The following is a 26,849-nucleotide window of genomic DNA, read 5'->3' as shown; positions in this document are numbered from 1 at the left end:
CTTGGTAATCATTGAATTTGCATCACATGAACTGCAAACTCAGTAACCACTGATAAACTTGGTATACACTGAACTACTCAGTTTGTACTATTGAACTTCACACTAATTGAATATACTCGGTAACCACTAAAAATAGTCCAACGAATTTGGTAGCAACTATAGAAGCTCAATGACTATTGAATTACATGGCAGACACTACAAACTATTCAAAGAGCTCGATAGTTGTACATAATTTGAATAAGTGTGTGTCACTAATAAAAAAGTTTATTTATATGTCAACAATCTCCCCCTTTGGCATTAGTGACAAAAACACTTATTGGCCCAAAACTGAATACATTGTATTCATCACCATGTGATACTAGCTCGGTCTATTTTTTAGATTTTTCAAAATTGATCTTTGTAAGATATATACAGAGTATATTTATACCATAGCATATATCTCCCCCATATTATGTGATCTATTATGTACATGGAATTTTTTAATATTATATATATATATATATATATATATATATATATATATCTCCCCCTGTAACTCTGCTCTTCTCCCTCTTTAACTTTTCTCTCATATCTTATCTCTTCTCCCCCTTTTTGACAGTAATGCCAAAGATTTATTCAACATATTTACATAGAGACACCAAAATGAGATAAGAATTCAAAGTGTACCTTGAGGGTAATTGCCAATGTTTTATCCCTATTCTCTTGCAATACCTTGCATGTATGGATGGAAATTTTCACTTCTACTAAGAGTTCAACTCATGTGATCAGCAACAGAGAAGTTGTTATCATGAATTAGGGTTTTTGAATAAACAATGTGTTTTTGCATAGAATCCATGATAGGAAGGATCATATTTTGGATATCAACCAGTGTGGAACGAATCCTTTCTTCTTCTTTTAACAAATTTGCTTCCATATTTGACAAAAAATTGATCTTCTTAAAATGTGTAGAGCTTGAACTAGGGTCAAGTTACAATTGCTAAGCACTTGCCTTAAAATCAGTATCAATTTTGGACAATTTTTCCTTAACTTCTTTGGTATACTTGGTGACATCACATAGCTTAGCAAAAAGTGATGATACATTAGAACAAGATGCCTCAAGATTGACCAAAATTGTTGATAATTCAACTTGATTAATAGCAATTTTCTTAGCAATGTGTTCCAAAAATTTATTATTGAACTTCTTTTCTACTTTTTCAATCAATTTATCTTGTCCCCCAGTGTCCTCTTTAAACTTTTGAACTATCTCTTCAAGTTGAAACAAAATAGGTTGAGAAGAATCAACCTCAACTCTAATACCCTCAATCAAAATTTTCTTAGCATCATCTAGTATCTTATATTCTCTGTCCCTTTCTTCTCTCAAATTTTTTTGATTGGCCTTTTTCTAAAGAAGTTCACGAATCATGTGCATTTGATCTATAGAAAGATTGTAGAAATCCCATTTGCCCATTTTGGTCAACACAAGTTCCTCAGCTTTTTTTTTCTCTACCTCTGTCCTTGTCTCATACTTCAAAGATTTGAAGTTTTTTATACCAGCACCTTCTTCCATCTACTTCAACTTTTCTTGAAAGGTGGGAGGAGGTCTACTAAGAACAATGTCACTTCCTTTCTTCCTAGACCTCCTTGTGAAGATTGTAGTGGATGCTTTTGGAGGCTTGGTGATGATCACCTTGCACTTTTTCTTCAAAGGTTCTTATTCTTTTGTTTCTTCTTCATCCTCTGCCTACTCTTCATCTTCACCTTTACCCTCGATTAACATGAGAGGTGCAATTAATTTCAGTTTGGCTATCCTCCTATTTCCTTTGTTAACCACCTGAGGTAGCTTTATTTCATACTCTATTCTTTCCTTTGCCTTGTCATAAGTGCCAAAGTAAGGGGCCTTGGGATCCATAGGTTCATTGAAAAGGGCTTCAATGATATCCTTGGTCTCATCAATGTTTACTTCATAGCCAAGAGGCTTGACCCACGTAATTCTAGGCTTGACTACCTAGATATATAACTTATCACAATCAACCATAAAACGCACATCATCCTTGTAATCCTCAACTAACTTCTTAGGTATCCTAAACCTATCGTTCATTTTTTATTTAAACACATCGAAGTATTTTTCCATGATGTTGCCATAGTTTTCTCCCATTTCTACAATGTATTCATTTATTTGGTACAATACTAGCACATCCTTTCTCTAGAATACAGTGCCTTTGGAAGGAAAAAAGCCTTTTGCACATAAAAGAATAAACATATTACCAGAGAACTGAATTTGCATGTGTTATTCTTTGAGGTTCTAATGCTTTTCATATTTTTTTTGAATTGCCTCAACAACAACTCGGCGGGGTCATAAGACAAGTTATTCTTCACCACTTTGTACGCCAAGTCCAGAGCTTCACATGATACACTGTTGAGATGACTTGAACTATATATCTTGTGAGCTATAACATGAATACCAAACTTGAGTTTTTCATCTGTGACACTACTTATTTTCATGCCTCTATCATCCCACTCAGCTAGAGTTTTCTTTTCCAACTCATTTCGACCTAGGGTTTTGGTGGTTTTTCTTTTGGCAAGCATGGGAAGGCCAGTGATTTGATGAATCATCTTTTTCATTATCAATATTGGCTGCTCCAACCACAATTGACCACTGTGTACCTGGCTAAGAATATACCTAATCAATTTAACTTGAAACTCTTGGGGCTTAGGGGGAATGTGAGTTAAATCTTTAGTTTCCAAATGCTGATGCTCGAGTTTTAGGGTTCCATCAACACACAACTAAGCTAGTGCATCATCCATCTCAAAAGTACCAATTTCTTGAATTGCACATTTAAAATGAGTTCTACTGTCATTAACAAGGAGTACCTTGGGAGGGATTTGTGATTGAGCTCTACTGGGGTCTAGGGTTTTTGCAACCACGAGCATGAGCTTGAAGTTTGGTGCCTTCCACTCAACACCTCAAACCAACATATTAGAACCTTTCTTTGCCTTGCTGATGTTGGATGCCATTTTCACTTGGTAGCTTGAGAGAAATTTGAAAATAATTGTAGGAAATTCACTCAAGTTGCTTGATCACATAGAAAATAGCACTTCGCAATAGCTCTTGAAAATTCACTATGAAAAATGAATTCACTTCCATGCTTTTTGTCAAAATTTTGTCATTAATGCTTGATACGATGGTAGATGAGTTAACATAATTCTTGATAGGTTATCATACACTACTCTATATTGATAACTCGATGAAATCTTCATGAATCGGTAACCATAAGTGCCTATGTTACTCCTAACCTTGCTTAGTGGAGTCTATGACCCAACCTTACTTGTTAGAGAAGGTAATTCGATAATTACTGATATAGATCTTGCTCAGTGATCCCTATGTATCTTGCATATGGATTTGGATCTTTGTCATCTTTCAATTGGAACTGATTCTGATGTCTTCTTTGATAGCCTAGTTCCAATTCATCCCTAAGAAATTAATTAGAGGTGGTAGAGTCACCTAGTCCTTGAGTGACTTGACCAATATTACTCGGATCAATATCCTCAATAGACTTAGGAATCCATTGTTGTCTTGTCTACTTTCGAATGTTCTCAACTTTTTCCTTCTTCTCATCTTCAATCTTACTAGCATTCATACAATTTTTGGAAATATGACCAAGTTTTGTACAAATGTAACATCTTATAGTGGTATCTCTTTTCCTCATATGATGTTTAACACAATTCATACCAATGTGTCCATATTCTCCATAGTAATGACATCTACAACAGGTATTGCAATCCCAACCAAATATTGCTTTTACAATTTGTTCTGCAAGATTCATTATCTTTGTTTTGCAATCTGATGCCTTGTGTCCACATTTCTTGCATTTATCACAATTGCCTTCAAATTTTGGTTTTTCTTTGAATTCATTAGCCTTGTGACCATGTTGATTGCACTTGTAACATTTTCCATTTAATTTTGCTTTTCCATTACTCCAACATTTGTTAGATGTATGACCTATCTTACCACAATGTTTGCAAGTAGGTCTTTAATTCCTTTGAGCACCTTGTTTGGAGGATCACCTTCTTCTTTGTATCCAATTCTTTCTTTTCCTTTTTGCCTATAGAGGTTTTTCTCATTTAGTTGAACCATGTCTACTTGAGATTTCATCATTCTTTCATTGATTTTCTTCTCAGTGTTTAGGTCATTAAAAAATTTATCACTGATTTTCTTTTCAGATCTCAGCTCATCTCTTATTCTTTCATTGATTTGTCTTTCAAAATTTAGATAATTTCTTAATCTTTCATTGATTTGTCTTTTGCTCATGATTTCCTCATTTGTATTGGAGATTTGATCCATAAGGTCTACATGCTGAAGAGATTGGTTTTGGATCTCATTTTTCCTTCCATCCATTTCTTCTTTTATCTTGTTCCTCTATTCCAAGATTTCACATAACCTTACTAACTGAATTTCTTGTTCTCTTTTTAGCTTTCTTACTTCTTCTTGTAGGAAACCATTCTTCTCTAGGAGTTCTTTGATTGCACCATTTGCTTCATCTGAACTGCTTGAAGGGAAAAAATATTCAATTCTTTCTTCAATGTAGAGATCATCATTTATTTGATTTGCAAGTTCCTTTCTTTATTTCAGGGACTAGGAACATTGCTCCTTAGCTTTCTTGAGTTGTGCAATGGCCATTTCCAGATCCAACTTTTTAGTGTCAATAGCCTTATCAAGTCTAAATATCTCCATATCCTTGATCTTTGCTCAAGCTGTTAAAGTTTCTCCTAAGAACCACAAAGCTTTGATACCAATTATTGGAAATATTCAAGACTATGCTAAGTTATTGAGAGGGAAGGGGTGAATCCGTAACTTCTAAAACTTTTATCAATTTTAATTCTTAATCCAATAAACCATTTAGTATTTAATTCATCACATCTGATCTAATTGTATCCATGAGAAACTTAAAATATGAAATCATCCACAACACTTGAACACAATGATTTGGTGACCCAGAAACCTTCCAAATAGAAAGTAAAACTAGGGTGGGGATGATACCCACAAAATTTAGTATTGCAGTATAAAGTTGGCATGTTAAGCCTTACATTAATCACTTCTTATGATCTACCTTGTTAGGAGCAAATAGGACTACTAGGTCCACCCCGTGAGAGGATTTATAAACATACAATGAAGTATGCACTTGGTAAAGAGATTTATAAAAGATTGTTAGGTCTACCTTGTTAGAGGATTTTGACTAGTTCACCTATTATGACAAAGTAGTAGATCTCTAATTTGCAACTAATTTTGCTGATAGAGATTCCTTGATGTACTGATACCTTTCTATGATAGATTTGTCATTGCTACTTCTTATGCTGATATGGCCTTCATAAATATTTATTTGCTGCATACATTTGCATTCTTACACTTGCATTTCATATTCATTACATTTCATACTACATTGGATACCATATAATACATCACATATATATACCAATCCAATTTAAAAAATTACAAAGTTGGCCATGACACAAGTTAACACAATCCATATGAAGATACTTGGGTTTTGAAGACTGAATCAGTGAGGTTTTGATACTTGGCATCCACTGTTACTGCTTGGCATCATCATGCTCTTGGTGAATGTAGAAGCTAGGTCCATATTGATCACTTTCAAGTAGTCTTGAACTCAGTCTACACTAGTGACTCAGTAGATATTTTGCAACTTGGCAAACATTAAATCATTTGGTTACCATGGAGTGGCTCAGTCAACACTGCCTTCACATCGCATGAACTAAGAAATTGGTAGACATTGTAATGCTCTGTAAGCACTAGGTTCACATCACATGAACTACAAACTCGATAACCAGTGATAAAATTGGTATACATTCAACTGCTTGGTTTGCACTGTTGAACTTCACACTAACTGAATCTACTCAGTAACCAATGAAAATAGTCCAAAGGGCTCAATAGCAACTATAGAAGCTCAATGGCTATTGAATTACATGGAAAACACTATAAACTATTCAAAGAGCTTAGTAGTTGTACATAATCTGAATAAGTGTGCATCACTAATAACAAACTTGACTGATATGTCAACATTGAACCTAAAGACAATCTTAGTATTGTCATACTAGCATCAAGAAGGTATATGTGCCAAGTAATATAGTTTGAATATACAAGTTTGGAATGCTACAAAATCTTATGTAAACCATTTTACCAAGCATGAATCATGTTTCTAAGTTTGAGGTATACAAAAAGGAGATAAGTAAACCTATGATTACACATCATTAATCCCTATGTAAGTTGATGGACCATAAAAAAGTAATGCTAAAATGACAAAAAAAAAGAATTTGGATCATTGATTGTGATCTAGAAGCTTCGTTAGATGGTTATAAAAGAAGGGTTTAAGGCCAAAAATTGTTATTGCAAGCAAGAGGAATGCATGAATGTGAAACTAAAGGTGAATCAATGAGTTAAGAGTTGTGAAGGAGTAAGGTGATTGAGTAGCATAGTGAGGATATATTGCAAATTAGTCATAGAGAGGTGATTTTTTTTGGATAGAGAAGATTTTTTATCAATATCTTAGTGCATATCATAAGATCAAGGTATTGTTACACTCTAACAAGTGTATCAAGTGAATCTTTTAACATAGTGGTCCTAATAGGCCTATTGTAAATCTCTTAATAGAGTGCTCACTTAATTGTGATGTTAAAGTCCTTTTGTAAAGGTAGACTTAACAATCTTATTATCTTTTTATAGAGAAGATCCCTCAAAGGGTAGATCATCTGAAGTGATCAAATTGTAGCCCTAACAAGCACTTTATTTTTGCAGTAGTGAAGATTTTATGGGTACCATCCCTACCATATTTTTACCTTCACCTTGGAGGTTTTTTGGGTTATAAAATCCTATGTTAAGTGTTGATCACTTATTTATGTGTTTCATTCATGTTTTTAGATAGTAGATTTGGTATTATAGTTTATTACACAATGATGCATGGTTAAGGTTAATATGGTGAACAATGTTTAAAATATGGTTTATGTTTGAAGTGGTAAAAGTTAGCATCTTACTTTCACATTAGATTTACAACAATTAGTATTAGAGCTATGTTCTATAAAAAAAAAGTCTAACTACTTGAGAGTCAAAAATCTTGCAGATGGAAGCCTACAATTTGGAAAGATGATTGAGAACCATGAGATTTATTTGCGGATTACATTGGAACAAGTTAAGGCTACAAAGGAGGAATTGAAGAAATATTTGAAAAGAATGAAGGAGATTTAAATCCAATAAAATAAAACAAAATACCAGGAAGAAAGCATTGAGGACACCTGTGATGAAGGGAAATCTAGTGGAACTAATGTAGTAATATAAGATTTATTTTTGAAGAATAACACTCTAAATGAAGAAGAGCACTGAAGAGAGAACATGAAATACACTTAGTAAGACTATGTGAAATCACTAAATAAAAGAAAAAGGATGAAGAAGAAAAGGTAGTGGCTGATGAAGATAAGAGACAAGTGAATATAAGACTTGATGAAAGGATTAATGAAGTATAAAGGCTGACACACAATCAATTTGACATGGTCAATCAACTATTAAGTTATAAATCATGAAATTTCTAGCAAGGTGGAAGAGATTGCATACCTGAGATCAGAGAACAATTGATTGAAAAATAAATTGATTGCTGAAAAGGAAATCACTAAAATAATGAATGGATATGGAGAGGTCATGAGACAACTTGATGAATAGTTAAAAAGGTAAAAAGAAGACCCCATGGTACTAATGTATTAGGCAATATCAAGTTCATATCATCTACTAAGCAAGGATAGTAATCAAAGCATGGAGAACAAAGGAATGTAAAACCAAAGAACAAGAAGCCTACATGCTATCAATGTGGAAAACCAAGTCATATGAAAAATGTTTCTAGAAGAAAAACTAGTAAGTCCAATCCAAAGCCAAAATTCAATGGTTAGTGCTTTAATTGTAACAAGCATGGACATTAAGAATACGAGTGTAGATCAAGGACTAGTAAGACATTGGCTACGTCTAGATTTGAAGGTTATTGCTCTACATGTTAGAATTATGGTAACAAGGAATAAGATTCTAGATCTAATGAAAAAAAAATGGACACCTAAAAGACAAGGTAATGCAATAAATTGGGATTATAATATTTGGGTCAATTCTCAGTTATGTAGAAATTATGGACATTTAAAGAGATCAACTTTCCAAAATCCACTTGCATAAATATATTGATATTTTTTTGGATTCGATTGTGTAAAGATTTTTACCATCAACATTTTGAATCACACTACATGATCCATCATCAGGATGAAAGAGAACAAGAGATGCCAAGCATGGTGGATTGTAGATGTTGACTGACCAATAGATATAGGGACCAAGGGCAAGCGAGATTGCATGCACACTAAAGAAGCCAAGTAGGAAGATGGTTGGACAAAAAACACAAGGGACAGATTCACAGTCAACATAGAAAGAAGGATCAAGAGAAGTGAAAAGGAGAACAAAAAGTCAATCAGTCAGATGTAGAAAATGTATAACAATGTACATCCACACTAAAAAAAAAATAAAAATAAAAATAATTTAATAATAAAATAAATAAATAAATAAATATATATATATAGATATTACATGTTAAATAAAACACATGCACACGTAATATATATCGTGTATGTGTGTGCATGTATTTTATTAAACATGTTATATATATATATATATTTGTTGGGATACGTTTATTAGTAAAGAAACTCCAACTCAAAATACAACTATATACTATATATATATATATATATATATATATATGTATGTATGTATGTATGTATGTATGTATGTATGTATGTATGTATGTATGTATGTATGTATGTATGTATATACATAGATACATACATACATATATATATACATAGATACATACATACACACACACACACACACACACACACATACATACATACATACATACATATATTAGTTTTCTATAGCTTTGTGTTTCTCCTTCTCTTTGTCCCTTGGTCCCTACGACTCTTGTTGTCACATATATTTACACACACACACACATTCACACACATATATACACACACATATATGCACACATGTATATACATATATACACACATACACATACATACACACATATATATTTATATTGAAGGGAAACAAGCTATCATTGCTTAAGTGTGTAAATGCCAAGCAGAATGGAGGACTGAAACAAAGATCTATAATTTGCAAGTGAGTTGTAATTTGTTATTAGATCAAGCCTTACTGTTACATTCTAATCATTGTACCAGTCTAGGGTAAATCCTTTGGATTAAGGCTGACCTAACATTCATTTGTAAATCCTTTAACCATGTGACATTTCAAGTGAATGATCTAAAGTTCTCTAACAAGGCTCACTCCTAATAGGGTGATTGAAATCCTCTAACTAGGTCACATTTAATAGTGTGTATTGTAGCCTTTAACAGGGTTGGCCTTTCACAAGGCATCACTTCAGAAGAGTGAGAATGAGTAGCATGTTTCTAGTGGTTTTTCCCAAATTGGGTTTGCATGTAAAAACATAGTGTCAAATGTGTTATATTTCATGTTTACATTTTTGAAAAGTTGTTTTGACCTAGGATAGTAATCTGCAAGTTTAAGTGATTGTATGATCTAATGGATGCATGCATGAATATATTTTATGGATATGGGTTCACTAAGTTTTGAAATGTTTTATGTGTACATCTAGACCTTGGATAACTAATTCACCCCCCCTCTTAGCTATTCTAAAGAATTCCATCACAAATTAGCATAATATTAGATGCATAAGGACAAATTTGTGGTATGAAGAGTAGACGTATTTGGATGTCGAGTTGAAAAGTTATTGATAGTTGAGTGTTAGTATTAAAGGATGAAAAGTGTTAGATGATTAAGTAAATCATTAAATGATTGAGTCAGTTTTAGTTGAGTTCAATTGAAGGAATTTTGAAGTATTACTATTGCATATTGTAGTATTGGCCAAGACAACTATTGTGCACCCACTATGTGTACAAAATATTAATGAGGCCCTAAATTTGGTTTTTTTGACCTATATAGTAATTTTATTATTTATTTCAATCACATTGCATTCAAATTTTTGAAGAGAAAATAGAGCTTGAACACTTTTTTAGTAGTGTTGAGTGATTATGCAAGATTTGTGTGCATATTGTCAACATTTGAAGTGATTTGTGAGATTTGTGTTAGAACCAAGTGAATCAGAGTTTTTTTGTTCAAACCCTAAGCATGAAAATGACATCCAATTCATGTAAAACTAAGAATAAGACTAAATCAAAAGTGGCTAGTGTTTGATTGATTAGGAATGAATTTGTTAAGTCACAAAAATTCAAAGCTTATATAGAGATTTCAATAAAAGGGGAAATATTAGGCGCCCTGTCCTCAATCCCAATGAGAGTCATCTTGATTCACGATGTGAGATAATGTTACATGTAAAAAATCAGCGAGGTAGGATATTTTGATTTGAGGAATTGTTATGAGAAGTTGTGTGTGGATGGAAAGTTGAAGGAAGAACACAAACACATTATTGAGAAAGGGTTAACACATGCACTAAATTTTTTGAGGGTTTTCAAAATTGATTGGATTAAAGTTGTACTGAGCTAAATCCATGACATGAAGATATGGTTCAAAGGCAGACCTATCAAGACTACAATCTAGATCATGCATTGAGTCACTGGATACCCTGTCATGGACAAGGTTAAGATAATTCATTGCTAGAGAAAGGATGTGATTGAGGCAAACATACTAGAAATATGGAATAAGCATGGGATGAAAAATTATACCATTACTAATGCCAAGATTGGGTTTTTAGTAAGGGTTATAATTGATAAATTATACTAGTCTATCGAATTGGATATTGTACCATGTGTTGCAGTGGATGTGTTATGAAATATTTTGAAGAAAGTTCATAGCTATGAACTTACTAACCTACAACTGACACAATTGGCCAAGAATTCAAAAAACATCAAACAAGAAAAGAGCACCATGTGCAAGCTTGTTTCACTACTTGTTTGGATATTCTATTATGTTTAGAATTATTTCCCTACAATAGGAGATTCCACTTGGAATAAGAAGAAACCAATAACACAATAGATCAATGAGTTTGTTAATTAGTGAGATGGTTATTTTGAGAAGTTTATGGATGAATGATTTGAAAAGTTTAAACAAAAGATGAAAAACATGACAAGGATTCTCCAATCCTTGGTGGATAAATATTATGATGATGTACGTTTCTTAGTAGATACTAATTGGACATACATCTAGGTAGTCATACCTATGATGACATGGTTGAGGCCATTGTGATATGAAATAAAAATTGATGAAGCTACAACTGAAATTACAAATTTGTTAGATGCGACAATTGATAGGGATGTCAAACCATTCAGCAAGTATGAGACAACTAAGGTAAATATCATTGTACAAATCAATGGACCTAAAATAGAGAAGAAGAGAAAAGGTATGAGAAAAACTTTGGAGAGAACATTTGTTGAAAGAGCTAAGCAAGAGGTATCATTTCAAATCACGAAGGGAAAAGGTGAGGATGTGTCAAGTGATGAAGAAGAAGAAGGAAATGAAGAAGGGGAAGTAGAAGGAAAAGGACAAGAGATTGTGCTTGTTGAGCCTCAGGCAAGCAATAGAACCAAGAAGGTCACTAAGCTAGTCCCTAGAACACAAGAAGTAACTAGGTAGAGGATTAAGACAACTACTTTAGCAATGACTAAGCCAAGGAAAGAAGTAGCCAAAGATAGCAAACTTGCTCAAAGAAAAATATTGACAAAGAGGAAGAATACCTTAGTAGAATAATCTGAGCCAATAAATCCTACAAAGAAGCTAAGAAGAAAGGTTGTTATGCCTAAGGATGCTGATGAAGATGATGAATACAGGACCAAGTTAGGAGATACAAGACAATTTAGGATTGCATTAAATAAGCCACCCTAGACTATGATGAAATTTTTGAAAACATTAGGGTAGTGCAAGTATGATAGTGACACAATGCAAGGTAGAAGAATCCCCAAAGGAGATGTGCTAGCCCCTAGCAATATAACCACACAGTGGAAACACAATAACAATGCACAGTCTGATATTAAATCACAACTCTTTATTCATAAAATAACTATTACATGCAATGTGTTGGGCTGTAAGGCCTTCCCAGTTATGGCCAAATACAAAGCAATTGCAATAATAGTTCTGCAAGATCTCTCAAGATCTAACCCATAAACTAGCTAGTCTAGATCCACACTCTGGTAGAAATCTTCAAAATCTCAACTTGTGCTCACAAGCCACCAAGAAACCTCCTTGTTTCTAAACCGTAGCCACTAGATCTTCTCACAAACTTGCAACTCCACCACAATCCTTCTATAAAATGCCTCACATTCAACACTCTATCTACAAACTCAGGAAAACTTTCCCTTTAGCTTCCTCTTTCTCTCCAAGCTTCTACTAAGAAGAGATCACACCTTGAAGCTTTCACACCTTGAAGTTTCACACCTTAAAGCTTCATTAGAAATGCTCACATGCCTTGCTTAAATAAACACTTACCACAAGATGTTACCAACACAACTAATGTGGGATAAAAGGTAAATGTAACTACCTTTCAACAAATATTTAATTCCCACCCAAATACAACTAAGCACCACCATGTGGCCCAACAAATATTAAATATATGATTTAATAAAGTGTCCACAAACTTCTAGAATTCCACCTACACACCTCGATAAATGAAATGACAACCATTTTAATTTAATTTTCTATTTATGCCACCTATGCACCTCAAAAATAGAAATTCCTTTTTGCTCCTTTACCTTTTTTAATTTTTAAAATTATTTCTCCTCTAATTTTTGTTACTTTCTCTCTCCTTCAATTTTTTTATTTTTTTATTTTTTTAAATTTTCCCATGCAAGATGATCCTGTATTAGACTCCCCAGGTAAATAGAAAAGAGTGCCCTACACTTTGACACCAAAAGAAAGATTTGCAACCATCTTCATCTTTACCAAAGGTTTCTACCTCAATTGGGACAAGAAAACCAATCTGCACATCATCCACATATGCATCACTCTATCAAACACCAAAATATCAACCATCTAATCCGCATGCTCACTCCCAAGAACAAATTGAACATAATGCTTCATTAGAAAACCCTCATCCATATTGTTGGTTTGAATTTTTGCATGATAAAATTCCTTTGTCCAGGTATAGAAAATTCAAATTGTATCCATTAGTGGTGAGTAAGGTTTCTAGCTAAGTCATCCTTTTGTTAGCCTTTGAAATTTTTTGTGAAAACCCTACATCTCATTCCATTTAAAAATTTTAAGGCATGAAATATTTGAAAAATAAACTTGGGAAAATATTCTGTTTTCTTTTTATTTTTTCGCACCTTTGAGTTACATTTCCTCTCAGATTCCTCACTATCCGATCTGAATAGATCTACCATTGTCGTTACCTTGCTATAAGAACATGAGCACTTTTTATGTATAGCGAGGTAGTGAGTGCCAAAAAGTTATAAAATGAGATCGTAAAATAAAGATACAGTGGTCAGAGATTTGTCTTCTAGCTGACATTTTAGTCACATACACCTTGCAAGTACTGTCAGAATCGAAAAAGGGACCCAGTAGAAGCAGTGAGAAGTCAGCGCTAGAATGAGGGCCTTTCTGATGCCTTGCTACCTCGCTATCAGAAAAACTAAGCATCTTTCTATTAGTGAAGTAGCAAGGTTCTATGAAATCAAAGAAACGGTGGCCTCAAAATTTCTTAGTAACCATGGTCTATCCAGGTGGCATGACAAGAAAAAACTACTATTGTCAGAAGCAGTTAGTAAGAGTGATGGTGATTTGATGGGTTATTATATTTCATGGCGTCGAGTTTTATTAAAGTTATCAGAGCTAGCTACCTTGCTATCAAAAAAAATTGACATCTCACCATTAGCGAAGTAGCAAGGCACATTAAAATCAATAGCCAGTGGGACCTCAAGTAACGCGGATGGGTGACTAGGACTAATGTAAGCTCTTGTTAGGTGCCAGCAGGGTAGAATTTCCTACGTCATTAATACCCTAGACCCACACCCCATTCAAAAAGTATATAAGGGATCCTGATCGTCAGATCAAATTAGAATCAACAGTCCTTGCTATCTCACTATGGAAAGTTGCAAGTTGTTTACTCTATGTGACATAGTGAGTATGAGATCCACCACTCTTTAGGGTACTTGGTGTAGTTTCTCCACCTTTGATTTAGTCTCATATCAATGACCATCACTGTTTCACCATGAAGAGTTTCTCAGACGATATGTATAGTGAGGTAGTGAATGAGGGCCCACCACTGTTCTTCTAAGCAGTACACTAATATATCATCCACAAGATCAAGATAAAATCAATGGTTGTCACTGCTTCACTATTGCAAGGTGCTTGTTCTTTATGTATAGTGAAGTAGTGAGCTATTGAGATGTGTCCTCAATCGCCAATGGGTCCAGACAAAAGTGCCATCAAGGAAGGAGCTGTGTACATTGGCATTTTTCATTGGATTGACTAGCCAAATTGTTAAGTGCAATGCCAAGTTGTCTTTCTCCATATCCCATGATTGTAGGATTTCTAAAGATTGATGACGTAGATTCAAATGTAGAAGGTGGTGCCACTCTATGTATTAATTAGACATGAAAGCTTCACATGTGAGGAAAAATAGAGTATAATACAAAATTTTTTATCAGTTTCACCTTATGTGAACAAAGATTTTGAGCCTTTCTTGAGCAGAAGCAATTACTGAAGAAGATCATGCTGAAGTTTGGCAAGATTGTGAAGCAGTTTGTTTGGAAAAAAATTGCAGAAATACAGAGGAAAATGAGGACAAAATTCAAATAAGTAGTCCTACTGTAATTTATGTAAGTATCTCAGTTCTATAAAGCATAATCAAAGATGCCTCCAAAGAAGGGATTTTCAGGTCAAGTAAATTATTTGGATACAAATGTACATGATGATTTTCTTGAGTTGCTTCCTGAGTCTACTGTAGAGACAGTGCAAGTTAAAAAGTTGACCTCATTAAACCCTAGATTGGGGATAGAAGATGGATTATATGATTAGGGTAATTGGGTCCAAGATGCTTAAACCTCGCAAACTAGTTTAAATTTGTTCAAGAAATGGTTTGCAGAAAGGAAATTGTTTTCCTCACATGCCAATATATGGAATTTTGACCTAGGAAAGCTAGTTGTTCCCAGTGTGTTTATGGATTATGACCTCCTTAAGGCTATGGCAAAGAGTCATGATCAAGTCACTAGGGTAATGAGAAGAGTAGATGGTGAAACTGTAATCACCATCAGTCCAAAAGAGATTAGGGAAGTTTTCCATTTGGGACCTCTCACTAGGTATCATGTGCCCATTAATTTGATAGATTTAGAAAAGGAATATATGTCAAAGAAGGATGTAGTTAGACAAGGTGCACTGAAGGCCCACATTGGCAGAATTGGAATCCTACCAACAATAACATCATCCTCTAAAGAACCTTTCAAGAAAGCATGCTTCAATTCCAAGGCAATAGAGATATACAGGACCCTATTCAAAGTTTTTGGAGAGGTTGAAGAAGATTTTATGCCCATGAGTTTCATGTATATGATTACTCAAATCTCCTCTTTTAGTGTGGGTATAATTTTTGATTTTACTTCTTACTTGGCTCATGAGATTTATAGTGGATTGGTTGGGATTGCCAAGGGCAAGGTGGAGAAGGTTTGGTGCCAATACTCCTTGTTGATGCACATGTGTCTACTTGAGGGGGCTACATACTTTGGTAAAGAAATGGTTCTGAATAGAGAACAAGAGGGGGAAGCACTGCTAGTTCAATTATGGAGTGCAGATATGACTGGGGAAGTATAAAATGCTAGTTTTGTTAGATTTGACAGGCAATTCACCTCCAAATTGAGGTGCCTCCTATTAAGATACAATCCTAGCATTCCTAAGGCACTAATGCACCTTGTTAGGCCTATGGACAAACCCCATAATATGAAAGTTTCACATAATTGGGGAGATATCATCCCATATTCAGTTTCAACTATTATCAGAATTTATGGATTCAAGGGAACACCCCATGTACTACCTTACTAGGTACCATTAAAGGTAGGAGTAGCTGAATTTTTGTGGTAGTTGGGAGGAGTAGAAGAAGCCTTTTTGCACAAAAGGGAAACATGATCAATTTTTCGCACTTGTATAGTAGCCCTGTAGTTTGTAATAACCAAGGAAGGGTGGGTCTTCCTCTAAATTTTTTTGGATCAGTATAAAATGGCAGTATCTCACTCTCATTTTTGTGATGTAGAAGGTTTTTTTATTTCAGCTCTTAGGCATAGGGTCAAGCTTCATCCTGTTGAGCATGAATTTTATTTCCTTGAAGATGTAATAAGGAATGAGTACTCTCTACAAGAGCAAGAAACAAAGAAAGAAAAATGGAGAGTCTATTAGATTTTATTAATTGTTTTGACAAAGATTACAACCCTCTTAGTAACTACTGCTAATAGAATAAATAAGCTTATGAGTACATTCCCTAAAATAATGGAGGTAATGAATGAGAAGAAGCAACATTTCATTGATTCTTTTCCAGATAAAGCTAGGGAAATAATGAGAAGATTGGGTTTCACTCCCAGTATAGAGGCAAACCCACTAATTGTGAAAAGGGGGTTAGGATATACTATCATTTAGGATCAAAGGCCTATTGTGGATAAAGGAAAATAGATAGTTGAATAAACTAGTGTTTTTTTTGAAGAAAGGCCTCCTAAACCTTCTCCCAAGGAGAAAGATAATAAGGGAAGAGGAACCACATGATGAGAGTTACTCACCTTCCCAAACCCCCATGAGAATTGAGGAGGAGTAGCTCACTAATGAGAAAATTGAACAAATGGGATCAAAAGGGGGAGTTTTTGTTACCCAAGTAGAGATTGATAAAGGGAACCCCCAGGAGCCTCCTATGCCAAGTTTTGAGTTAATTATAGCATATTTCAGGGGAAGGGAATTAGACCCTATTTTGGAACAATCTAGTTAGCTATTTTTGTTGGATGACAGTTTTGTAAGGTCTAGGGCTTCCCATCAATTTGCTTGGAGGGAAAACTTGCACATTTTTGAGGAAAGATGTAAGAATATGAAAGTAGAGCATCCAAAAATGGATGAAGCCTCCATTAAAAGTCAAATAAAGGAACCAATGATTCAAGAGTGCCAAAACATAACCCCTGAAGAAGGGAGACAGATGGTAAAGCCTGCAAATATTTTATTATTGCCCAATTGGGACATTGTTGATGCCTTGATTTTTAATTCTGTGTCAAATAATTTGGGATTGCAAGATCCAAATAAAAAGAGTTCTTGGGAACTACATTTTGTAATGACCAAGTTGCTCTTGTCATGTGGTCATTGAAAAGAGGGCCTAGGGCTGCTCCATCATAGCCTGATGATTCAAGACTAATAGGGAGTATCATTGTGATGAGAGTTTTTGATACCTCACATGTATAGGCAGCTCACATGAATGTAGATTACTCTCAAATTTCCTTGGCTACTACAGAGAGGGAAGAAATGGAAATGACTGAGCTACAAAGCAAGTATGAGGCAGTTGTGGATGCCTACAATAAAGAGGTAAAGTAGAGAATTGAGCTTGAAAAAAAGCTAATGGGTAGGTTAGTAGTACCAAGAATAACATACCCTCACCCCCTAGTTGAACCCTTCAAATCCACCCCCCTCATAGAAATACCAGATACACCCCAAAGGCCACAGTACTACACTACTGAGGATTTTAAAGAAGAAAAGGATAAACTGTAGGCCTTACATGTAGAGCTAGAGTCAAAATATGAAGATAAACTAAGAAAAGCTCTCACATATTTGGGGGACAAGGTTGAATGGCCACTAATTCATGATCAGTTGGCTAGGGTGATCAGTATCTGGGAGGAGTTGAAAGCCAATGATGAGGCCTTAAAGCCTATAGTGAATAAATGGGTGAGAAGGGAGAAAGAAATGACATTTTTGTGTTTCTTTGTCATAAGGAGTTCTCATGATCAAATTGAAAAAACCTTTGACATTGTTTTTGATCTTGCTAATTTTGACAATAAAAGGATTCATTTACAGAGAGTAATAATAGGCTACTTGAACAAGTACAAGAGCCAAAAATTTAGTTTGTTTCCCCATGCCCTAGATAAAAGAAATAATTTGAAAAACAAAGATGAATGGGTGAAGGACCTTGATGATGTTTTTTGTTTAAGGATGAATAGAATTGTAAATGAAATAGGGAATGTATGGTGGGCTACCACAACAGAAGAAATGGTGAATGCCTAAATATTCTTTGATTCTTTAAAATAGGAATTTGTTGCTATTAATAATGAGGCTAAATATGTGTTAAAAGGATAGAGAGATATTTTGCAATTCAATTGGCCAGATGACACATGACACATTGTTTGACAAGTGGATGTCAGAAATAGCTCCTAGTGAGCAATTTGATGAAGGTGAAACTAACTGTGATGAGGTGAAGGATGAGGAGATCCAAATTATTGACACTGTCACTACTCAAGCCCAACTAGAAGAAGAAGACAAGAATAATCAGTCACTTTTAGTTGTAGGCCCAGGCCCATAGGATGTTGATAGAATTAAAGAAGAGAAAAAAGTAGAAGTTACTCCCACCATACAGGATAAAGACAGTGAAAACCCACAGGTGGAGATTAATATGCAATCATCAGAACAAACTTCATCATTGGCTAGCTTGGAAATTGCATACAAAGAGGGGTCAGAATAGTAGCCAACTTAGAAATATTAGAAGATGTGATAGAAGCAGACCCACCAAAAAGAATGTTTTGATTTGGACATCTTTTGTTATCCACATTTTTGTCATTTTGTGATAGGTGTATGTAAATATTTCTTGTAAAGGACACCTGTCATTTTCTCTTAGCATGAAGCTTGTTGCATCTCACACTATATAAGTGAGATACCAGGGCTAGAGAAAAGGTCCGATTTCTATTATTTCTAGGTGATATACTTAGTTTGTTCTCAGTACAATATTTGAGCAAGTTTGTGATGTATTTTCTTTGTTAGTTCTTGAGAATACATGAATATGGAATGATCTCTGTGTTTCTTCTTAAGGTTATTTTGAGTTTACTGTAAATGTATACAATTCTCAAGGAAAATAAATAAAAATTATGAGCCATCCCCATATTAGTTCTTTCTAAATGTTGTCTCCCTTTGATTACTTGGTCATCTTGATATTGTATGAGTAAAGGCTTGTGCAATTGACTGCAATCCAGTTAGGTTGTATATCTGTTCATCATTTCTATTAGTTCAATGGATTAAGTAAAAGCTTTGATGAACTTGATAAGGTTGCTAGAGTAGTAGAAATGATTTTTGAATGATGAATTCTGATAATTTTTGTTGCAAGGCAACACATTAGATCTAAGGATTTGTAGTAGACTTTGAACCCTAATGGATTAGGCACTGGTCAAATTGATTCAGCTAGAAGAGAAATGTGTCATAAATGATTTTCAAATGCAGAATTATAATCAATTTTACTTTTATTTCCTAAAGATCTTCAAAGTTGTCCAGTACTTGTTTGCATGGAATGTTTTAGCTTCAGTTAGCCACTATTGCTAAGAACACGTACATACCTATAGAAGAATTTTGTCTAGATCTATTATAAGGGATGTGTTTAGCAAATTGTCATGAATTATGCATGTATTTGAGGATTTGAGATAAGAATTAGAATGAAACTAAAATAATCCTCATACAGTGTTTCCCAGTCTTGAATCATCCCTAGGTATACCCATCCTGGTTTTGTAGAGCCTAAAGAGTAGAAAACCACCCTTGGTTTTATTGACGTTGGGTCCAAATGATTTGCACATATAATTGTTAATAGGAATTTACTAATCCTTATATTGTGTGAGTGATGTCATTTTTCTATTGAGCATTTTGTTGCTTAGTAGTTTTCTAAAACACCAACACATATCAACAACTAGTGAATCCAAACTAGCAACAACAAACTCCATATTAGAAATAATATGTAAATCCTTAGCAACATATGCCAAACTCTCAACACCAATGGTCTAATTGCTCACAACAAGATGCACTACAAGATACAAGTTACCACCAACAAAAACTGGAGCATCCATGACCAAGTGCTCTATAATTTCAATGTCAGACCTAACCAACTGATCATGAAAACCAATCTCCATCCCAAAATCAACAAGTTTAGGAATATCTTTAGCAACAACCTCCAGCTACTCTACAGGTTCTATATCGGGCTCCACAAACTAATCAAAAAAACCAACCTCTTCCATTTTGACCTTGTCATGCCACCTTCTCTCACAAACAAGTCTCTTAATTGGCCAAACAACTCTCTTTTGCATCGGTAGGCTCTAGCTCCACAAACATCTACAAAATTCCTTCTTCATCCTGTCCTTATCTTGATCATCCAATCTAGTTTCAAAATGAGCAACCACCTTCTCAGAAAAATTCCTCTCCACCACATCATGGAGATTCAGAATCATCTCAGGGTCCAATCCTCTTGGAGCCATCTCCCAAGATCTTCATAAACCCTCTGCAACAAATCCTTCCCACAGTTCTTGTGACAACCTCAAATTGTTTACATGTCAGATCACAACCTACCACTTCGCACGAACAATTAGGAACCAAATCACTAGTCCAGGAACATGGATCTGCAATCTGCAAACTCTCTATGATCATGCCTCAATAAGACTAGTCTTCCATCTTCACATCCATTGATCAATTTACATTTCCTCCCAAGGTCCTGGTGCAAACTGCCACAACTTCAGTGATCTATCTACACACTTAGGAACAACTATGCTCTGATACCATCTGACATAGTGCAAGGCATGAGAATCCCCAAAGGAGATGTCCTAGCCCCCAACAATATAACCATACAATAGAAATACAATAACAATGCATCATCTGATATCAAATCACAACTCTTTATTCATAAAATAACTGTTACATGCAATGTGCCAGGCTGTAAGGCCTTCCTGGTTACAACCAAGTACAAAGCAATTACAATAACATTTCTACAAGATCCCTCAAGATCCAACCCATACACTAGCTAGTCCAAATCCACACTCTGGTAGAAACCTCCAAGATCTCAACTTGTGCTCACAAGCCACCAAGAAACCTCCTTGTTTCTAAACCACAGCCACTAGCTCTTCTCACAAACTCACAACTCCACTACAATCCTATTGTAAACTGCCTCACATTCGGTGCTCTATCCATAGATTCAAGAAAACTCGCCCTTTAGCTTCCTCTTTCTCTCCAAGCTTCTACTAAGAAGAGATCACACCTTGAAGCTTTCACACCTTAAAGCTTCACACCTTAAATCTTGATTAGAAATGCTCACATGCCTTGCTTAAATAGATACTTACCACCCAAGATGTTACCAACACAACCAATTGGGGATAAAAGGTAAATGTAACTACCTTTCAACAAATATTTAATTCCCACCCAAATACAACTAAGCACCACCATGTGGCCCAAAAAATATTAAATATATGATTTAATAAAGTGTCCACAAACTTCTAGAATTCCACCTACACACCTCAACAAATGGAATGACAACCATTTTTATTTAATTTTCTATTTATGCCACCTATGCACCTCAAAAATAGAAATTCCTTTTTTCTCCTTTTACCTTTTTAAATTTTTTAAAATGATTTCTCCTTTAATTTTCATCACTTTCTCTCTCCTCCAAATTTTATTATATTTTTTAAATTTTTTTATTTTTAAAAAATTTTCCCATGCAAGATGCTCCTACATTAGATAGGTTTCAAATCTTTTAAGTATGATACATTTGACATTGCAGATAAGGAAAAGATTGAAGAGGTTGTGCTTGATATGATGGAAACATTTAAATATATGACATTGGAGCTAGGAAATTTGATTTCTAATGAGATATATGGAAGAACTAATTAAATATGGAAGTATACCTTGAAGAATAGAAGGAAAATAAGATAAGGCACTATAGAGAATGTTATGCTAGAGTTGAGAAAAAATAAAAATTCAAGAGCCATGAGTGAGTATAATAGAAAACTTATTCCTAAGAGGAGAGCATTTATAATTCTAAAGAGAAAAATAGAGAATGTGGTTAAAGAAAGAAAAGTCAATTGGAAGAAAGTTTATGGACTTATGGTTGATGCTGAGAAGAAGGATGAGGATAAGAAAGATGAGCCTAAAAAGATCAAATTGGATAATACTAAAAAATTTCAATGATGATACTATTAAACTAGGTGGAGAACAAATATAAACTATCACAATTGAAGATGAACCAAAGGTTAGTCCAATCAAAGATGTGATAAATGGACAAAATATAATGACTAAACATGATAATAAGAGTGATATTCTAATTGAACCAGAGAGGAAGGAGGAAGCCCCATTATCAAAGTCAACACATGAATTTTTTTTGAATCCAAATCCTATGTTGGAGCAAGTAAAAGATTACCCTAAGATTGGCACACATGTGAGATCACAATAGGTAGAATAAACACCTATTAGTCAAACTATTCTTATTATTTAATCAAGTCTAGTTGATAGTCAAGGTGATGTTAAGGTTAGTGAATCCAAGCAATGGAGTCTATTGGTAAGTGAAGGTGAAAACACACAAGTTCCAAATTTGGACATATCCACATTTCATGTTGAGAAGATGAGAACATTGAGTGACTTGCTAGATAGGGTTGAATAGGAAGGCCAAGAAAGAAGAGATGAGAAAAGAACATCAACAAAGGAAAATATTACATGACAAGAAAGATATATTTCTTGATATTTTTTTTGTTGATGATTTGGATGATAAGGCACCAATAATTGAGCAATTGATCAAGATAGTAGAGAATTTAAATGACCTTGATATAGACATAAAAGAGAAATCTATGCATTGGTCAAAACAAAAATTGGAAACATAGTATTGGAGAAGGTTTCTACATAGATTATAATTAATAAGGTTGAGTTCTCCAATTTAATTACTGACTTGGAGTAGATAGTGTTATAGTAATAAAGTTTTTTCTTATCAATTAAATCATATTGATTTAATTATTAAGTCTCTTATTATCTCTAGTTTACTTAAGCTAAATTTTGGGCATATAATATTAATTCTTTTATCAATTATTATCATGCAACCAAGGTTAATTACCCATTAGGGTTTTGATCTCCTTTTATAAGGATTAATCTCTTTGTAATTTATTCATCCACTTTTGATAATAGCAATCTCTCTTTTTTCTCATCAAGATTGTCTCATCTATGGATCTAGGAATTCCAGCCTCCATAGATTTTTCTTCTCTCCTTTTGTGAAAGGTGTTTTAATGCAAGTGATTCTTGGGAGTCATGAGGTTGATCTTTAATCAACTTCAACATGGTATCATAGCTTTAGATCTTCATGCCCCTATTCTATTTATGAGAAGTTTGGCTTGGCTTTCACATCTGTGTTTCTTTTTTAGAGAGTTTTAGTTCTTCAAAATGTTTCCTTTTGGATTTGGGGGGTCATTGATTTTGGGGTTACCTTTGAGCCTAAACAAACACCACCATTGAGCTCAGAGCACTAAAAACCCCTTATTTTCATAAAAAAATTGTCCAATTTGGACACAGTTGAAATTTGAGGCATAATAAGTTGGTCCCAGATTTGACACATTTCTCGAGGAGGTGATTATATATTTTTTGACATGGAAATCAAGATTTTGGCACATAAATCAAGGTTTTATAGCACACACAATCTAGAACTTTGGCACAAAAAATTGAGAATTTTTTGCACAAAAAATGAGGTTTTTTGGTACAAAAATCAAGATTATTTTACACATAAATTGAGAGAATTAATGGTACAAAACTGATATGCTTCCTAAGGTAAATTATGGTACTAGAAGGCACCCTTCTTGAAACATTTTGGCATGAGTCCCAGGGAAGTGATTTTTTATTTTTCCCTCTTGGCTCTTTTTTGACCTACCTCTAGTTTTTTGGCCATAATTTGCTCATCGAGACCCCATTTTTCACAAACTAGATATTGTCGAAAAGATGATTCTGAACCCATTGTAATGGTGCATTTGATTTGACTTTGGATGTTATTTAGTTGCTAGTTTTATGCAACAAAAGTTAGATTTTTCCTCCAGATACAACCCATTCAATTTTTTTCTTTTTTACATTTTGGTGGATATATTGATTGTTTTAGGTCTAGGGATCAATCTTGTTGCTTAAAATGATTTATTATGGGTTGTACTATCTCTTGTATCAGATTTATGTCTATTTTGATATTTGTTGACATCCTTTTGTAGTATTTTTGCAAATGCACTAAGATAAAGTGCCACTCTATTATTTAAAGATCTTGCAAATCTTTGTGTTTTGTTGTACTTGCACTACATTATAAAGTGCCTTGGGGGGTTTCATTTTGGCCATATTGATTGTTAGTGAATAGTTTTTCCTTCTTATCAATAAGATACAAAAGCAAGATAAGGAAAAATTCCACTATAATTGAGTTCTTTTAAATGAACTCTCTTTGTTTTTTGCACAACTCCCTCCTTAAATGATGAACAACAATCTCTTTTATTTCAAAAGAATTGAATAGATGTGATCTTATTACCAAAAATAATTAAGGTTTTAAAACACTTTTCCATCACTATATAAAAATATTGCAAAATTATTGTTCATTCAATGCTAAGTTAACAAACTTAATCAGATGTATTATATAACTAAACAGGAGGTGATCAATTCAACTGAGAAAGATAAATAAAGAACCATTTACTAAACAAAGCACACAATCAAGAAAACATCTCTTATGAAATAAATAAAAATTACCAAGATCATATGATTTCAAATGACAAATGATGTGTCGCAATAGTCCGAAAGGATTTCTAATTATGTTTCTTCATTCCAATAATTGACATTACAAAATGGTTAAGTATGAACTTGCCTTAATAATTAAGGTTCTTATAGAAAAATCACCCGAGTATGGATACCAAAAACATTAAAAGTCTTACAATATATAGCCATGCAAGGTATATAAAAATAATTATGAAGCTAACTCCATCCAGAGTTGATAAAGCTAAGCTTAGAACTAAAAGGAAACTAACTTAACAATTGAAAAATTATCAGCCAAAGCCTTAGTCCTAAGCTAAGTAGATGTAATGTTGACTAGATTTCTTGGCTATCCTTGCCCAAAAGTCACATTGCCTAATGCATCTTTCAAATCTTTGTAGGTGACTTCAAAATCCATGATCTCTTTTTGTTGCAAAATTCCTAGCTATTCTATTCTTAGCTACCAGATGGTGATGACCCTGTGAGCATGCTCCAGCTTCTTAATCTGCATAATCAAATGATTATTACTAATTATGATCATCGAATCTATTTGGGCCACAACAAAGAATTTTTTTAGTAGATACCTATTTGGTGTCTTTAAGAGCCCATAACTTGTCTTGGCAACTTGCTTCTATCTCCTTTAGGCTCTTATTAGATTGGTCCTTTTTGCCTAAAATCTCCACATTGAGACTTGTCTAAGATTTCTTTCAGACAATCAAGTTCTTTCATCAGTTGTGAAAATTATTCTATGCACTGTTCAAGGACCATGTTTCTCCATTCCATGTTGGTTGTAGAGATGTATAAGAAGTCTGCATCCACTTCAAAGTTCTATTTTTCAATTAGAAATTTTTTATGCTCCATACTCTTGGACCTTAGTGATGTGAGCCATAATATCCTCCCATTTTTCCTATTCTTCAGCCCAGACACCTAAATTTTCTTCCAAATTGGCCACCATCTGTTCAGCTTTCACCTATGTCTCAGTCGAGTGAGCTATGTAGTTGGCATCCCAATAAACTATATATTAAAGCCATGTTGTCAAACTTTTAGAATAACTTGGGGGGGGGGGGGGGGGGTGATGTGAATTAGTTATCCAAGGTCCAGATGTATAAATAAAACTTTTCACAACTTAGTGAACCCATAAAAAATTCATACCCCTACATGCATCCATTAGGTAATTACTAAAACTTGTATGTTACTATCAAATCAACTTGTAGAAATATAAAGCATGAAACACAACACATTCATCAACACACTTGACATAAGGATTTATGTGGAAACCCAATTTGGAAAAAACCACCAGTAACATACTATTCCTTTTCACTCTTTTGAAGTGATGCCCTGTGAAAGGCCAACCCTATTAAAGGTTACAATACACATTGTTAAATGTGACCCTATTAAGGGATTTCAATCACCGTATTAGAAGTGAGCCTTGTTAGAGGACTTTAGGCCATTCACTTGGAATGCCACCTGGTTAAAGGATTTTCAAATGACTGGTAGGTCAACCTTAATCCAAAGGATTTACTCTAGTCTAATATAATTGTTAGAGAGTAACAGTAGAGCTTTGATCTACTACAACTTAAAACTTCTCTTGTAGATTATATATCTATGTTCAGTTCTCAATTCTTCTTGGCCTTCATACTTTGTAGCTTTGATAGCTTGTTCACCCTTCAAGAATTCATTTCCTTAAGCCTTCTTGCTTAACATGACATTGTAAACTCTTCTCTTGGGTCACTTGATGAAGCAATACCCTTAATTCGTTCTCCTCCTTAGGTTCTAGCACATGACACCAACAACTTTTGCTTCATGACTAGACATTCCTATAAATAGGAAATTAGGATATTTTTCTCACTTATTTTTCATTGTCCAAACTAGGATTTTGGATGGATTAGGTAGGATACAATGTATCTACCCCATATCTTGTCTTTTCTAGAAACTTCTCCTAGAATCCAATAGGATTCTCCTAAAAATGGTTTACATCAAATTTTGTGCCACCAACACATCAACCTTATCTTCCTCTTGGTTCACAAGTTTCAAGGAAACAAACTTGTTAGCTTAGATTTAGTTAATATTTGATCTTTATCATAATGCA

The sequence above is a fragment of the Cupressus sempervirens genome, chromosome 1 (assembly GCF_028749045.1).
Source record: "Cupressus sempervirens isolate cs-2001-9-10 chromosome 1, ASM2874904v1, whole genome shotgun sequence".
NCBI classification, from domain to species: Eukaryota; Viridiplantae; Streptophyta; class Pinopsida; order Cupressales; family Cupressaceae; genus Cupressus; species Cupressus sempervirens.
The sequence above is the reverse complement of the archived record's forward strand: the minus strand, read 5'-3'. Positions refer to the sequence as shown.